The sequence below is a fragment of the Colossoma macropomum genome, unplaced genomic scaffold, assembly GCF_904425465.1.
Source record: "Colossoma macropomum unplaced genomic scaffold, Colossoma_macropomum, whole genome shotgun sequence".
NCBI lineage: Eukaryota > Metazoa > Chordata > Actinopteri > Characiformes > Serrasalmidae > Colossoma > Colossoma macropomum.
The window spans coordinates 660424-678622 of NW_023496030.1; the positions used below are offsets into that span (position 1 = coordinate 660424).

Consider the following 18199-nt stretch of genomic DNA (forward strand, 5'->3'; position numbering starts at 1 on the left):
TAACAGCTACCCACACAACATATATGATTCCATCTGTCACTCCCATGCCAGTAGCTCTACTTTGTGCTCTCACATACAAGTCTGTATCCTCTAAAAGTATAAGTTATGTAATGCTTGTATAGATTAGAGTGCTTTGAAACAATTAATTATTTTCCAAATCTATTGGTTTAGCTGGTTCAAAGCTTCAGACTTCAGGCTTCCTGTTTCTTGAATCACTACCAGTTAGTCAGAATCAAACCTACTCTGTGGTGGCACTGTTTGAAAACTTATTGTGGCCCTGAGAATGGTTAGCTAAGCATGTAGAGGAAACGGTGCTGAGCACAGTTTCTAAGTGTTCCATATTGAACTGTGTGGAAATGCCACTGGAACCTTTACTCTCATGGTTCAAAACTATTTAAGTCTACAGTGAAAAAGACGCTCTCACTAGTGGATGGAATTAGCAGTGATGAAATTAAGAAGATACTGGGGGGGAAAAAAAGAGCTTAATTTAGTTTAAAATGCTATTCAAAGACAAACAAAACAGCTCAAAACTGCCTCTTTCCAAATTTTATTAATGAAGAAGACATCTCGTCCTCATATACCTAATTAATCCTCATAAGAGTAACTGAAATTGTTATTATGTGATTTTAAAGACTCTAGCATGTGGCACTGCATATGCTGTAACTAAAAGAATCTTTTTTTGGGCCTTTTTCACCATCTGTAACATGCATACACACGCACACACACACACACAGACGCACACACAGCAAATGCTAATCCATTTCAATAACTGTATCTTCCACCCCTTTCATTCACACTCATTGACTTGCTCTGTATCTACAGAAACATGCTTGGCTGCAGTTCTTTGATGTGCCTCGCCTTGGGCTTTCTTTTCTCTTTTTCAGAAATCCTCCATTTTGTGGAAGCTATCCAATTTTCCTCAGGGGTCGTGTTAAACTTCAACCCTGCCGAATCTTCTGAGAATCCCAGTGCAGCACTCCCAGCCCCTTTTTTCCATTATTTCCACAACCCTCAGCTCTCTGAACACTTCAGAAAGCTCTTCTGCCCTATGGTCTCTTTCCTGACTATTTATTACAACTCCCTCAAATGGCCTTTCAAAGTCAGGGCTAAGCAATGACACTCTGAATATCAAAAAGCCAGCTCGCCAAATCCATTTTTCTGGCACTGGAGGAAGGCACGATGTCTACAGAGATCAGACTGCAGTGGGTCATGATCCAACACAAGCCACTCTGGCTAATGACACGGGGCGACATGTGTTTACAACCAGCCTGCCATGTTGATGTCTTGCAGTGATGATGCTTGTCCTGTTTAATATCTGTTCATACTAGCTACAGGTCAGGTCACATTTGTAAACTGAGTTGATCTGACATACTCCTAACCTCTCCCAAAGGCGATATATTCCCATGGATTTGAAAAGGTTTCCACACATCTGTAAATGTTCTATCTGTAAAGGAGCACAGCAACTGACTCATACTGTAGTGATGAGTAACACTGTAACACTGACTGAATTGAAGCTGTCCCAAATAGGGCTGTCACAATACCAGACCTTGACTTTGATAGCAATGCCAAATGTAGTATTACAATGGTTAATACTAAAAGAATTTATCGTCTCAAAACCCAATGCTTAATGGACTGAACTAGGGCTGCAGCAAATATTTCACAATATTCGATAAATTTAATAATTGAAATATGTGGAAAATGGTATTGCCTACATTCATAACTGACATGTTTACTTTTATAAAGTTTATCAAGCTAAATTCTAGCTTGTGACCAGTACCACACAGTTGCCAGCTCTGCACACCTGACTCACTGCAGAGTGTGATGTGGCACAGTTTGCGAGACTTGTGAAAGTTTTTCAGGTCACATCATACATCATTACATATTAATGTCAATATTTAGGTCTCAAATGTGAAATCAACATGATACTGATGAAGATATGATGACCATAGTAGATAATTCACGTACACGCCCAGAAGACACAACACAAAGTTTTGAATAAGCTCTCCTTGGATACTTTTCGTCAGATTCATCCTCTCATTGTGGTCCAGTACAACGGTCATTACAAAGTGTTCTTCGTGCGTTGCCTGCAATTACATATTTTTACCAGTTCCCCAAAACGTACATAGTGCAGCTTTAATAATTACTATGTAGCCACAGTAACAGTTAGTAATAAAAACAACAAAACAACAATAATCACAACAATACGAATACATATTTTTCCCATTTAGTGAAACATGTCTTGAGCTTTAAAAAATATGTAAAAAAAATTCTAGATACTTTTCTATTGGATATCAGAACATAAAAATAGCCCTAGACTGGACCCTGAGAAACATTTAAACATATAAATTTAATTGTAATCTCAGTTTCATCATATAAAACTACTCAAACATTAAATAAATAAGTAAATCATTTAAACATAATCTTTAAGCATGTTTTGAGAATAAGTTTAACAATGGAATGATGAAATACAGCCTAACATTCATCACACTGCATTTAAAATTTTTTTAGAAAATAGGCTGTACTTTATGTTGACTGTTTCTATGAAAAAAAAAATAAAACAATGAACTTCCAATACATTGTGCAACACTACCAAATTAACATTTCTATGGAGATGCATGCCTTTACCAGCTTACTCTTCCTGTTAGGGATGCATGATATAGACATAAAATGAAATGTTTGATAAAGTTGTTGGATATTGCAATGATATGAGAAGCAATACATTTATTAAAATAGTGTGTCTCCGACTAGGTGTGCAACAAGCACAGACTATTTTTTGCTGTGTGAACATAAATCTAATTCTAAAAGCAAAAAACAAACAAATGAATAAATAATAAAAAATGATTGTGATGCAGCTTTGCTGTGACAGTGAGAATAATCTTGTAGCCTTGTAGTTAAAAATCGAGTCTTTTTGAGCTGTGCATGTGTGCTTTGTAACTTGCTTTATAGCAGAATGGTTAAGTTACTTGCTCAACACAAGAATGATCAAGGTTTGATCCTGGCTGACAGGAGCACACCAATGTTCTAATATTAGACACGGATCCTAATGCTCCATACCCACCAATCTAATTATGCCACTCTTGCATTGTGTGGGTGCAATGTAATTTAATCCATCCTGTCATGCATTTCATAACGTGTGCAGAAACACATAAAATATCATTAATTGTGCACCCCTACTTTCTGTCAACAGGAATATGGACAAAAGTATAATTGCGTTAATCCTTGCCTATAGTAGGTGCTGGTGCTCCTATGACATTGTCCCAAAATATTTATTTAGAATTTCCATGATTCTAACCACCATTCTGTGAATTGTCCTTTTTAGCCACTTACAGCATCCCTGTATCCCTTACTGCAGAAGATCACTCTCACTGCCATGGCGACTGCATCAGAACTGGCACACAGATCAAGCAGAACAAAAGTTGGTCTAATCCCACTGTGGAGAACAAAGCTTGAATAACCTCTGTGTGTGAGCCTTTGAGGGATATTTACACAAAGCAGGATTCTTCAGTGTAAATTAAGCCAAGTCGGGACTGCCTTCAGTTATCCAATCAAACACAAGACACAAGCTCATGCTCTTCCAGTGAACAATCTAATTTTTCTTAAACGGAAACGGTTTTCTTTCAACAGTTAGAATGTACCAAAAACAAAGTTGGAAAATTAAACTTATAGAAGCTCCACACTGACATTTAAAAAAAATATATGGCAGTGATATATATGATATATATATATATCACTGTCTAACACTGTAGGTCTGTGTAGGTACAGTATGTCTGTGTCATGCAAATGCTGAGTAAGTTTACTGTTGTAAGGGACCCTCAGGGCCTTCTAGATCTTCAAAGAAAGCCTAATGATTCCTAGGATGTCAATTTTTTTGTTATATTTTATTTAACATAATCATCCTGCTTGTCATATTTAAACTCTCCAACTATAGTAGTAATACTCTTTTTCATTGTTAAGTTTTGGTTGGGAACAAAATGATTGAAACTTCTGATGAAAACTGCCCATTCAGGATTGTTTTTCCTGTGGTATCTGGATAGATGCAGCCAAGCCAAGTTCTCCCATTGCTCAGGACTTCAGGAGCTGGCCAGAGAAAAAACGTCACTCTGAAAATCTTAGATAAGTCACTGACTGAATACTAGAAGTAGCCTAATCAGGTTTCAGACTGTTGTAAAGTGAAAAACTGCAGCAGTGGTGCTATAACAGGGTTCTTTACTGAGGGAGTCACTGTAAAACTGCAAAATACAGGGTAATATATGTTAATGTTTCTTTTGAGCTTCACTTATATACATATGGAATGTCTTTAACAAGCTTCAAATGATGTGTTTAATCTAGGAAGGCCAAAAAATTAGAAATCCCATAAGCGTGCTAGCAGAAAACAGCTTTATTGTAGTGTGGGGTTTTATTAATTTTTTTAGTGAGATTAGAAATGTCTGGACTGGACTGAAGGCCTAGCTCTAATAGTCACAGTTTGTCACTGGTTTACTAGGATATTCCAAGAACGGAGACTAGCTAATCGTGGGCACCTGTCATCTACCCAGAACTTGGAAGTTAGCACTCTCCTTCAAGTGAACTCAGCTACAACACTGTGTTAGTATCTGTTTGAAAAGATGTGATTGGATACATGTTTTTAAGAGGAAGTACATGCTTGCCTTTACACTGAAAGATTGGTTGATGCTGTAAGGTAGAACAGATTCAGATAGTGGATGTGAATTGGCAAATACTAAAGTCATTTTTGGACAGGATTAATTTTCCATGGGCAAGTGGAGTATTGTAATTATTAGTGGTGTTTCTCTGTGATTTTAGTTACGTTATTAACTTTTAACAGACTGCATATTCCTGCATCTTATGATTATGGAGGATTTAAAAAGAAATAAAAAGTGTAGAAGTGACTCTAGGTTATATACGATTTGTGGAATTAACATATTGATAAATATTCCATTATACTATATAGAAGTTTTTTTTCTTAATAGCGAACATGCTCAAGAAAGCATTTACAGCCAAAATCAAGCTGATAAGTACTATTACAGATATTAAAAGTTCACGTCACATACAAAACATCATATGTCCCATACAAATAGTACTTAACAAGTACTGCTCTGGTGCATCTTTTAGTGCATCTTTACATTTAAAAAGAGATCACTTAATAGATAATAGAGAATTTGCCTTCAAACAAAAAATGAGCATCCGGCACATAAAAAAACTAAAGTTATTAAGAAAATGGTACCATACCAGATGCATCCTCTCGTCCAAGTTGGGCAGCACATTTGTTTTATTATTTTACCTTTTATTGTGTGTTTATCTATTTTATGGTGGAGAAATGCTAAATTTCCATCATCTACTACTTCCAGAACTGCTTTGGCTGTGTTGACATCTGAAGGGGTAGGGCTTTTTATAGCAGCACTGCAGATCTAAAATGAAGCACTAATTTTAGAGAATTGTGCTTAGAGACCACTATGTCCAAAAGTATGTAGACACCTGACTATCACACCTATATGAGCTTGTTGGACAAAAACCATGCGCATTAATATGGAGCTGGCCCCCCTTTGAGGACATTACAGTCTCCATTCTTCTGAGAAGATTTTCCATACGATTTTGGAATATGTTGGAATTTGTGCCCATTCAGTGAAAAAAAGCATTTGTGAGGTCAGGCACTGATGTTGGACGAGAAGGCCTGGCTCAAAATTAATGTTCCAATGCAGGCCACTTGAGTTCTTCCACACCAAACTTGTCAAACCATGCCTTTATAGACCTCACTTTGTGCACAGGGACACAGTCAAGCTGGAATAGGAAAGGGCTTTCCCCAGACTGTTCCACAAAGTTGGCAGCTATGTACTATGTTGTAGCATTAACATTTCTGGAACTAAGGGGCCGAACCCTAACCATGAAAAACAGGCCCATTATCCCTCCTCCACCAAACTTTACTGTTGGCACTATGCATTACGCTAGGTAGTATTTTCCACCAAACCCAGATTCATCCATTAGACCACCAACTTTATTACTCTGGGGCACATGTTTTTCACTGCTCCACTGGCAGCATGCTTTATACCACTCCAGCCAACACTTGGCACTGTGCATAGTGATCTTAGGCCTGTATGTAGCTGCTTGGCCGCAGAAACCCATTTTATGAAGCTCCCAGTGCAATTTTTGTGCTGATGGTGCATCCAGAGGCAGGAGTGAGGAGGATAGGTGAGGACCATTCAGCACGAAGAGCTGAGCAGCCAATGTGGAGTCTCCCAGTGGGAATACTCAGTGAAGTTACTGCAATATACAGTTTCATCCACAAACTTACATGCACATTTAAAGCCACACGAGAAAACTCTTATTTCTCCTTTCAGAGAACAGACAGAGCTGAGAACTATTGACCTTTCAGACACATCACACTTCACACACATTATCAGAAAGCTCACAGATACATGTGTGTGTGCATGAGTTTCACTTCATCACTGAGGTGTGATGGCAATTGATTTCCTGTCTGCCAAGATTGTGTGAGACGTACTCTTGTACTCTGTGTATATGTGCAAGACAGAAAGCCCCTCAAAAAGAACTCACTCAAAATAGTATTTTAACTGTTGTCAAATGAGCACAAACATTGAATGAGCATTTTCACTAATGTGCATCTTCTTCCTGTTCTCCCAAATAAATTAAATGAAGAAAAAAGGACTGCCATAAATACACCATATATCTGTAAGGACCTATATTTTCTGGGAAGATCAGTGGGTGAGTCAGTGTGATGGTGTGTATGTGCATATGCATGTTCAGAGTACTTTGACTGCCAGTCTTTCATGCAAATCCTTAGGTGCAACAGCTGGCCTGCCACCAAACCTCATCAGAGATTCAAATCCAGTAACAAATCTCCTGCAGGGCCTGATTGTGTGTGTGTAAATGAAATAGGGTTGCATGATATGGACAAAATACAAGTATCATAATTCTGTTACTATATACATCTCTCATATATACAAAAAATATATAATAAACACACTGGTGAATGATTAAAGTCCCAGGGAAAATAGTAAGCCTGTGGCCTTTGGCGGTTAACTGAGTTACTGAGGTAACAGTCCCCAGTCACTGTAAAAACATGTTTAAAGAAAAAAAAAACAACATTGCTTATTTATTCATTTACTCCATCCAAGACTGCAGTATTCCCACATGTAAACAACTGAACTTTTAAACATGCTGGGTGATCAGATATGCTACTTTAATGTCACATTTGTTGTACTTAGATTACTGCTTTTGTCAGAAGAAAACTTTATATCTCCAAAATGGTAACTTTACAGGAAAAGGAAAAAACCTGCTTTGCTTTTAATGTAAGTCAATGGAACCGGACATTTTTCCCAAGTCATTTTAGGCCATTTCCTTTGGTCCATTCATCATGGAATTTACAGACAATGTAAAGGGCAAGAGGCATTTTCAAATTATGTCAAAAAGTGAAAAACGTCAAAAATGGAGAAACAAGGTTTTCTTCCAACAGCAGTGATATACAGGACTGTTTTAGAAACACAGCTGTGCTGGTTAAGTGTGCACAGTCCTATGTTAAGGCATACATTTTAGGACATCCTCAAACCACAGTGTCAGGTTTTACACACCTTGAAAAAACAACTATGTCTTAGGGAAGACACAGTAAGATTGGTAAAAATAACGTCTCTGCTCTCATACATTAGGCCAAACAGGCCTTTTCAAATGGCCTCAGATGAAATGGCTTCAGAGAAGAAGACAACAGGCTAAGTGACCACAACCTCTCAGATAATAAAGTTCTCTTTCATTAGATTAATTACAGTTTTGTGTCCCCCTACCCCCTGACACTCTGTTACCGGCACAGGTCTAGAACACAGTGTAAAATTTTGCAAATGTTTGTATGATCCCTAAATGATAACTGTTATATTACACATCCAACAAAGTTTGAATGACAACAAGAAGACAGAAATATAATAAAACACAGTTTGAAAAAAGCAGATTGTCCAAACGTTCTACTGTCCATGGCTCCCAGACTCAGACTACTCTGTCACTCAAGCAGAAGTGGCACCGTATTCTATGCTCACTGTGTCCACTCACTGAAAACATTATCCAGCTTTTATGTGGTGACGTCTTAAAGAAGGTTCTTATTCACTTTACTGCTTTACTGATGTAGGAAACCTAGTAGCCTAGTTAATCGAGTCCTAAATGAGCACAGCCTGCTCAGCAACACAACAATTAATCTATTTGAAAAAGGCTGTGAAAAGGTCAGAGTAGGCACAATGGTCCAGAAATGCAACAAAGTTTTTGAAGATTTTAAAAACGCCATCTGTCTTTTACATTGTGTAAACATTTCCTGATGAACAGACCAACAGAAATTTTGAAAATTAAACCTTCTTCTTCTTATTATTATTATTTTTATTATTGTTATTATTTCTAGACCAATTACTTATAATGTTACAGTCACTTAATGTTTAGTATTTATATAGTGACACTTCAGTTTTTAGAAATTACCATTTGATGGGGTTTAGAATAAGCCTAGATTCATATTTGATGTTTAAATTTCAATTTCTTAATACTGATTATGGGAAAAAAAAACTTTCACTGGGGACAAAACTGACCAGTATATGTGATGAAACCTGTATCATACGTATAACTCACATAAGTAGACTAAAATAATATATTGCAACATATCAAGGTTTCAAGATTACTGAACAGTCATACTGCCTGGCCTTGCCTATCCCAGTTCAAAAAAGGGTGAAAACCTTCAATGAACCAGGCCCTAGGCTGTGTGCATCAGCAGCAGAATGTCCAGTACAAAAAGGGAGTTTATCCATGAACTCACACAGACTCCATCTCCAGCCAACATAAAACCCAAAATCCCGTCCTGAGAGATCAACTTATTCCACTGATATGTATTGCTTAAATACTTTTCACTCTCACTCACCTATGTTACTTTATGCTTTTGTACATTCTTCCCCCTTTCACGTCATCGTTCTCCTCCCCTGTTCAGGAAATGTGCTTCACTAGGAGATTCAGGGGATAGAAGAGAAAACAGAAAAAACAAACAAACAAAAAAAAACACATTAGACCTCTAACAAAAATTACATCCATCAGCCGCAAAACATTGCTTTAGACATGTCTAGAATAAAGTCCAATCCTAACCTTTAAAATGCAGATGAAAGATGAAGAAAAGTATACCTTACATTTTTGACCAGACTGGTTATATTTAAATGGCTTCAGATGAATTTTCATATTGTTTTAATGACAAAGTATATAGAAACAAAATAATAATTGTATACGGTTACGTAATAACGGAAACATGGCTACCGAGTGCTTACTAGCAGGTGAAAGGATAAACAAGATGGAAGATATGCGAGGCTAGAGTTATCCCCAAACCACGTGCCTTCTTGCACTGTGGGACTCTTCTTGCACCGATGGAAGTGCCCAAGCCAACTTGTCGAGTCATATGGTAACAGGGAAAACGTAAACAGGAGCAAAACGGAAATTATGCAAGTGCTTTTTTCTCGTCTGTTCATACTGGGGACGCATTTTTGTGAAAAGTGTAAACAGAATCAAACAGAATCAAACAGAATCAAAACATGTTAATGCAACCAGGCTCTGAGGGACATTTTATTAGCATCATTTCATCATCTGAAGGTGACTGAATGAAGTGAGCAGAAGAGCTGCACAAAACATCATTTTTAATCATCATTGCGATTTCAATATCACTGACTGTCTGCATCATGCAGGCCTAACCTAAATACTGAAGTACTACCTTAATTCCCTTAAAACCCACCCTTTCCATTACTAGTGATAAATAGGGTTTTTTTCCCCAAATACCGTTGAAGATATACCACAAACCAAAAAAAACATTGCAATATCACTGTCTGTATGCTCTTCACTGGTCTCACTGTTACTATACACAATTGAAAAACCAGCAGGAGCAACTACTTCTGCGCTAAATATTCCAAGCAGGACTGTTTTTGGTCATGCCTGTGTGTGTGTGTGTGTGTGTCTTTGTATTAGTGTATAGGAGAGAGAGAGAGAGATGTAGAAAGAGCATTTGTGTGTCTGTGGCTCGGATCCGCTCAGAGAAAATCAAAGCAGCAAACTGACAGTTTGGCTTCCAAATGCACTTTTTGCCAGGGAATGAGAAGAAGGACACAAAGATAAAAGAGAGACATCAGCAGAACAGAGCCAGTGAGAGAGAGGGGGAGAGACACACAGACAGACAGACAGACGGGCAGACAGACAGACAGACAGACAGACAGACAGACAGACAGACAGACAGAAGCACAAGAGAGACACAAATACAGAGAGAAAAAAAGAGTCAAGGAGAGAAAAAGACAAGGAGATACAGATACAATGTAAGAGAGTGAGCCAGAGAGACTGACAGAGAAATAGAGAAGGCCAATGAGAGTGAGCGAGGGGGTGGGGGGGGTGGAGGGGGGAAAGGGCTAGTGAGAGTGAAAGAGAGAAAAGAAGACAGAAAGATAGAGAAAGCCAATGACAATGAATGAGAGAGAGAGAGTAACGAAAAGAGGCAGACGGAGCAATTGAGAAAAGCAATCTATGGCTAGAGATGCAGACAGAAAAAGTGAGAGAAAGAGGAGAGCAAAAGAGAAAAAAGGAAAGATGTAGAGAAAGAGAGGGAAACAGACAGAGAGAGAAGAGAGAGAGAGAGGAAGGGAGAAAAAGAGCAAAAAGAGGAAAAAAGAGATGAGAGATGTAGAGAAAGACAGAGAGAGAGAGAGAGAGAGAGAGAGAGAGAGAGAAAGACAGAGAGAGAGAGAGAGAGAGAGAGAGAGAGAGAGAGAAAGACAGAGAGAGAGAGAGAAAGAGAAAGAAAAAGAAAGAGAGACACTAATATACTTATGGAGCACAAATTCTGAAACGTAACACCTGCTCTACTTATTTTCAGTATTAAAGCCGGCTCATCTGAGAATTTCAGCCTGGTTGTAAAATTTGAGTTAAAAGGCAATAAGAGTTTTTTATGCTGCTGCTTTAAATTTGGAGAAATAAATACTCCAATCAAAATCTGGATAAAATTGTTAAATTCTATAATAAACTAACTGTACTATATGAATATAAAATATGTAGCCCAAACTTACATCTAGGTAGGGGTGGGGGAAAAAATCGATTCTTACATGCATCATGATGCGGACGTGACGATTCTGAATCGATTCACAAATGTCAAAAATCGATTTTCTAAATATTTCATTGATAACGTAATGTTGATGGAACGCAAAAGGTGGGACTTGGAAGTGCAGAAGTGCAGCGTCCGGACACTCTGTGACGTGCACATAACAAAAACGTACAGAGCCCCGCTGATGAGATCCTGTATAAATAAAAATAACACGTGGCCACAACTTAGTAAGTCGTGGCCATGCATTAGGATCTCATTCCCACATGTTAATAAGGTGTGGCCACGCATTATTTTTAACCCAGCCGGGCTCCGTAAAATGGATGAGCGAGAAATCCAACCAGCACACTCTGCGTTAGAAGCTAGGTTAGGTCAGGAGTCGACAACCCAAATGTTAAGACGAGCCATTTTGTCCTTTCAACAAAAATCAAACCACCTTGGGAGACACAACATTTTATGTCGAATACATCTCAGTATGTGCTAATGCCCTAGTATAGGCTAAAAAATATAAACGAAAAACGCAGACTTACTTTGCTCTGCTTTAAGCTTTAGCTATAGCCACTTTACAAGTAGAAGAGTTTCTTGTAAAACATCTCTCAACTCAACTGTTCCACAAGGCTGAAGTCAGCTTTTCATTCACCAGCTTCTTGTTCGAATTTTCCTGTTCCACGTTAAATTCCGCCTCAGGCAGAATTTAACGGCACCATTTAAGGTGGAACGGGGAAATTCAAAAGAGAAGCTGACTTCAGCTTTGCAACGTTTTAGTGTTTGACAGTCTCTCGTTGCAGATTTAACATACCAGGAAACCAACTGCGGTGCTTATAAATGCGAATAAGTCCATTAGTTTCCAAATGTTCATCATAAATCTTTCTCTTTGCCCTTTTGTTAGCTACTAGACTAGCTAGGCAAGACGCGTTGCTGTGTGACCTGCAGTCTGTCTGCCAGCCTTCAGGGTTATAGGGTGGTGAATTAGCAGCATTTAAGACCATTTATTGTTAAAACAGTGTAAGAACGATCAGCAGAGCTTTATTTTGCTGCAGATGAGGATTATTTTATTTTTATCAGGACAGTAAAAGAGCCGTATGTTGCCGACCCCTGAGCTAGCATATTGAAGCACTTTGGCTTCTATGAAGTTGAAGGGGAAAAAGGACCTGGACAAGAGCCACACAATATGCAAGTTGTGTCACACTAAACTAAAATATTTTGGAAACGACAAACATGAGAAACCATATTACAGGTTTCCGCCCGTTTCCCGTCCGGTTGTACTTGCTGCCAACCAGAGGACAATCGAGCAAGTGATGTCAAAGCTTCCACCCAACTCGGAAGCGAATTACAAACTCTATCACAACTTTTATTGCCAATGATTTGCGTCTGTACTCAGTCGTTCAGAACCAGAGCTTTCGCGCTATGTTGCACACTTTGGAGCCGAGATACAGCGTCCCGTCTAGAAGATGTTTTACTGACACAGCGACCCCCCCACTGTCTACAGCGAGACCATAACCGAAGTTATAAAATCAATGAAGAAAACAGGTAGGACAGGTGTAATCTGATGCGTGGACATCCATTGCCACAGAATCTTATTTCACTGTAACTGCGCATTTTATCGCAGAAGAGTGGCAGCCTGCGTCTCGTGCTCACTTGCCACATCACTTCCATTTGTTTTATTAATAAAAAATATTGGAAGTAAAGTCATTGTGGATCATTACAAAAATTTTGCTTTAAAACTACCAAGTCGTCAGACAGTGAGAAAAAAGAAATCCTGTATAGAAAAAAAAGATGCATCAAGATGCATCAATAATCGTTTTATAATCGCACCGCAGCCCTCTAAATCGTAATCGAATCAAATCGTGAGGTGCCTAGAGATTCCCACCCCTACATCTATGTATAAACAATTGGGATAAAAACTGAAAGAATACATTGGAATTTGCAAAAAAAACATTACATGGGTGCACAGAAACACCTCCTGTAATGCACGCAGAGCAGAATACTGACTTTATTCCCCACATTGACATATATAAAAGATCAGTAAAACACCAAAAATCACTCCTTCAGGGCAACCCATATTAAACGACACATAAAGATGTTCTGACAATGCTAACAAAATGTAAAATAAGTGAACGCAACCTTTAAAAGTGGAAAGAGGAAGACACCACAAAACTGGGCTGCTAAAGGGAGGAAGACATATGTAGGTACTGTGGCCTAATGGAAATTGAAGGTGAAATACATTTTCTTCTCTACAGCTCAAAATATTAAAGCAATAGAAGACACATTGGAAGAAAACTGGAAAAAATTCAACAAAATAATCCAGTAATAATACCTTTTCTTCACAGGTCTGCTAAGAAAGGTCTGCAGGTATGTGTGTGGTAGAATGAATGTCATTTTGTAGCAAATAAACAGTAATTGTGCATTAATCCTCTCTGCACTTATTTTCACTTAGAAATTCCACAAAACATATCTTTTGTATACGGTCATATGTACTGAATATTGACACATACCTTATTACTGATTAGCGACACATTTCTATAAAGACAGAGAGGCCCAATACACACTGCGGAACGAGTGGTGGCTCTGGTGAAAAAGGACAAGCCTCAGTCTTTCATTTTAAGCCTGTTTGTTGCCCTTGAATGTCACTGTAGCTTTTGAATGTCCTCTGTGAATACACACGCTAAACTGCATCAAATGAAAGCAGCCACAAAGACTCTCTAGCTCAATCAGAAGGACATGCAGGCTTTTTCATATATGAAGTGCAGCAAGCACAGGACAGGTCATACATAAATAAATTTTTTAGCAGACAGTTGTACAGACAGTGGCCTACAATGGCAGGTGGTGATACAATGTTATGAACAAAATGTAACATTATACTGGCTATAGTTCCAATATCAAACTGATAATTCAATTTTACTACTTACAGTACTGTGCAAAAGTCAGAGATTCCTCTTCATTTGTTTAAATTCCAGTCAAAACAGCCATTAAATACAAATTTGGCAATTATACAGAAGCCTCCAACAACTATATATAATATTTCAGCCTTCAGTGTATCCACCTTTTGCCTTTATTACATCTTTCATCCTTTTGGGAGACATCCTTTAGAAGTTGTTTGCTTTTAACGCTTCTCACAGCTTACATAATCCCAAACTTATTCACTGATGTTGAGTTCTGGGCTCTGGGTGGTGAGTCCATTGTTCTGAGAACACCAGCTTCTTTATTTGATTTGAAAATTTTCTTCTTTTGTCTCAAGTTTCTTTTCTCAGTAACGGCTTCTTGACTGCTACGCATCCTTTCAGACCCAGAATGTTGAGTTGTCTTCTCACAGTGGAAGAATGTGGATTTTTTCAGATCTGAAGCTAGAGTGGAGTTTGATTATCTCCTATCTCTCCAAAATGAACGTTTTAAGTAATGTATATCAGTTTAGGTGGTCTTGCAGAGTTGTAAGAGTCCCATTTTTATATATCTTATAATAATTTTTTCAACTTTTGGAAAGTTTTTTTCCTACTCATTTTCCTTTGACGTTCCCCTTCCTTATGCAAGCAGATTATATGGAAATTTCATTGGACATATCCTCTGAAAACAGGTACTCAAAGTTTTAACTGAAAATTTAAAAATGAAGGGTGGTCACTGACTTTTGCACAATGCGGCATCTACAAATAACATATTAGCTGCTGATATACTGTTTGCCCCTATCATCACCTCAAAAAGAAGCAAATTAAATGAATATGTAAATATAAAAAATACATATAACTATGAAGATGCGCTTATGGTGGTAGGTGTGCTGTGTGACAGTTTGGCAGTCTCTAGGCGACAGTCCCAGCAGATGGTGAAGTAGGGATCACGCTGGCAGGGGGTGTCCGGCTTGGACGGGGCCAGGGGGGGTCATGAGCGCTCTACAGGGGGTCCGGTGTGTTTAGGAGGATGATGAGTCTAATATGACAAGGTCAGAGGAAACAGAAGGAAATTACCTGTGGAGCACCTGCACTTTAGATGTGTGCAGGTGTAATAATATCACCTTCATCTAATCTCATCCTTTCTCACTTCTTCTAATCCTTTTGTCCTTCTCACTTTGTCCCTCTCTCTCCCCAACTACACGGTACTGCTCTCACTTGCCCTCTCTCCCTCTCGCTTTCTCATGGCTGTGGGAGTTTTCAATTTCACACTCTACTGGGACGTATCACATACACATTACACACGCCGCAGGTTCACACCTTCTGTAAACATGCTGTAGGTCCACATCAACACCTTCCTGTAAACACCAGCAACTCATAGATGTACGCATGGGCAGATATCTATTTGTATTTATAAGACAATTGTTCAGACTCGCTGATTTATTTGTCACATAAACAGGGCTCTGGATGAATGCTTAACTACATAAGAAATGCATTTCAGCTGAATCCTGCAACTCATCTAAGGACGTAATTTAAAGTAATTGTTCTCCCCAGTAGATCATGCAGAAGATTCTGAAGCAAATATGTAAGAAAATATTAAATGTTCAAATTATGTGACAGCATTATTTGTAAAAAACATCATTTGCATCATTAAGTGTATTATTATTACAGCCTGATCAATATATGATATTGTAACTAGGATTAGGTCAATGATTTCTGGCACCATGCACCAGCAGGCAGGGAAAAATATTAACTAATATCCCTCCCACCACTCCTTCCTTTTGGTTATTAGTTATGAGTGATTATTACTGATTCCTATTGACTTTAAGAAAAGGCACTGCATTGGAAAAGAATTATGCATTGCGATTATTATTTGTAATAAAGTAAATGATTTATTGTACACTAGCGATAAGCATGTCAACTACTTTTAGTGTTCAAGTATCCGTAAGTTCATAAATGAATATGAGCTACTGAGCTATTAAGGCTGACCAGAACAACAATGGACGCTAATAAGGACTTGACATCTACTCCTCAATTTTTGTGCTAAAGCCACCCTATCTCTGTCTGCTCATGTCCCTAAATGAATTGTTGGGTGAAAAATCAAGTTCAAATGATTTTCCATTTACTCCAAATGCAGCCAAGACATGTTCTGCGTCCATGCTCTGCCTCTTAAGTTTAGAGCTGGAGCAGTTAGGCTAACAGTGCTAACAAATATTGCAAGTAAACAGTCACTAAAAACTGTTTAAACAAATACATGCCAAATCGTCATATACTTGCTTTAAATCACTATTTTAGTAAAACAGCACAGATAGGCCTGTACACATTTAAGCTAAAACTGGAACTAAATTATCATCTGCATAACATCCCACTTTCTGGTAATATTTTGCCTTTAAACTCTGGGAGGCTGGAGTGCAGGGGCATGCTGTAAAATGTCATTACACAGCGTACAATATGTAGTATTTCGCATAAACATTTAAGGCTTGTTTACTGTAAGAGAGTTGAGTAACAAAAATGAGGTGCTGCATTCCATTTTGCTAAAATAATGCAGACACATACAAACTGTAGCTTTTGGTAATGAACCACAAACTAGCAAGCGAGACCTTAAATATGCAGGGACAATTTTTCACCTGATTATTATAAGGAAGTTCTCCAGTGGGATACTCTAAAATCTACAGCTGTACCAACTAAATTTATACAGATGATACCTCAGAGAAGTGAATACAAGGTAAGCATTGTTTACCTTTTCCTCCGTCTTTGTTGTGCTCACTTCCTGTCATGCCGGTGATGCATTCAAGTGCAAGTTTTAACATATACGGTTGAGGCTCATTTGTGCATAAAATGTGGTCCTCAAATTCATAATCAGACATTGTATTGATTTTGATGAGTGCACTACCATATGCTTCTTCACGTACGTTACCCTACAGCACACCTGTGCTGTGAATTGCTGTGAATTAGACCTGTATTTGTTCGTTTTGTGCAGTATGATACCAAATTACGCTCAGGAAAGAAGTGACTCAGGTTATATTAAATGGCTGCCCCTTCTTTTAGATACAGTGAGATGTTTGTTTTTTACTTTAGAGTTCATAGTGAAAATACTGTGCTCTAAACCACATCAACATGTCTACATGAACTGAATAAAGACCTGGATGTGGTTTAAGGGACGTTTTAGGCCTGTATTTACAGAAACAGCTGGGGTGACTTCTAGTATTTGTTAGCAATGTTAGCCTAGCAGCTCCAGTTCTAAACTAAAGAAGCAAAATTTTGACACCAAACATTTCTTGGCTGATCGACTACATTTAGAGTAAGTGGAAAATTCGGTCAATTTGACTTTGCAACAGACTATTACTTTAACAGAATGTAACTGGCAACGTATTAATGTTAAGGTACTCGAGTTTCAGAGTAACAAAGTATAACATAACTGAACTGCGATTAAGAACTTTCACATTTTACAGTTTACATAAAATTGGTATTTCATGGAATTTTTGGCCTGTATGTTTTTCCATAAAGAATGATTTCAGTATTTGAATACTGACACCTCAAACAGGTAACAGAGTACTCAAGAACCCATATTTTACCTTACTGCGTTTTATCACCATTCTGTAAAGCAATAAGCCACTCTTCTTTCCATCGTGTTAACAAAACCACTTAACTGTGCCAGAATTACTATAATGCACAACCTTTCATGGTTAATTGCTTTATTTTACAATGACCAAGTCTGAGTCCTCAGCTCAATCCGTTTGAACTGCTACAGCGATGGGTTCACACACGTCTCACAATTGGATCTCCTTATCAGTCTTTCAATAAGCTGATGATGACTAAGTGGCCAAATGTGTAAATTGTTACAGTGGTGGCCTGTATGAAGTGGTGCCCACCGCATGGCGACTCTCATTTAAAAATCCTCTAGTCAGTCATGACTCCGACGCATTTATTCATATGCACCAGTACCTCATGAATCATGCATTGTTATGCAAAAAAATCCCCCAAAATATCTGAGTAACGAGGAAATGACTGCAGCCTATGCAAAACTGGAGAGAGAGAGAAAGAGAGTAGCAGGAAATAGAATTAACAGCACAGAAATAGAAGTTTTACCTTAAATTAATTGTTATCTCTATGCAAGTTATGTGTGAGCCCTTGTTTGCATAATTAAAACACCACCAAAAACTGCAACTGAACACAAACAGATACCGGAATGATGAAAGCAGAGGGTCTTAGCTGCATATTCAGTCAG

The 18199-nt window shown here is 38.2% G+C and overlaps 1 protein-coding gene across 1 annotated transcript in view; it reads right to left on the bottom strand.

The window, feature by feature from the left end:
• The window catches only part of dlgap1b (discs, large (Drosophila) homolog-associated protein 1b), a 163065-nt gene that overhangs the window by 96569 nt on the left and 48297 nt on the right, over positions 1 to 18199 (bottom strand). The window contains exon 2 of the mRNA XM_036564679.1: positions 8894 to 8972. The gene's annotated coding sequence lies outside the window, so the exon portion shown is untranslated. The remainder of the gene's footprint in view (positions 1 to 8893; positions 8973 to 18199) is intronic.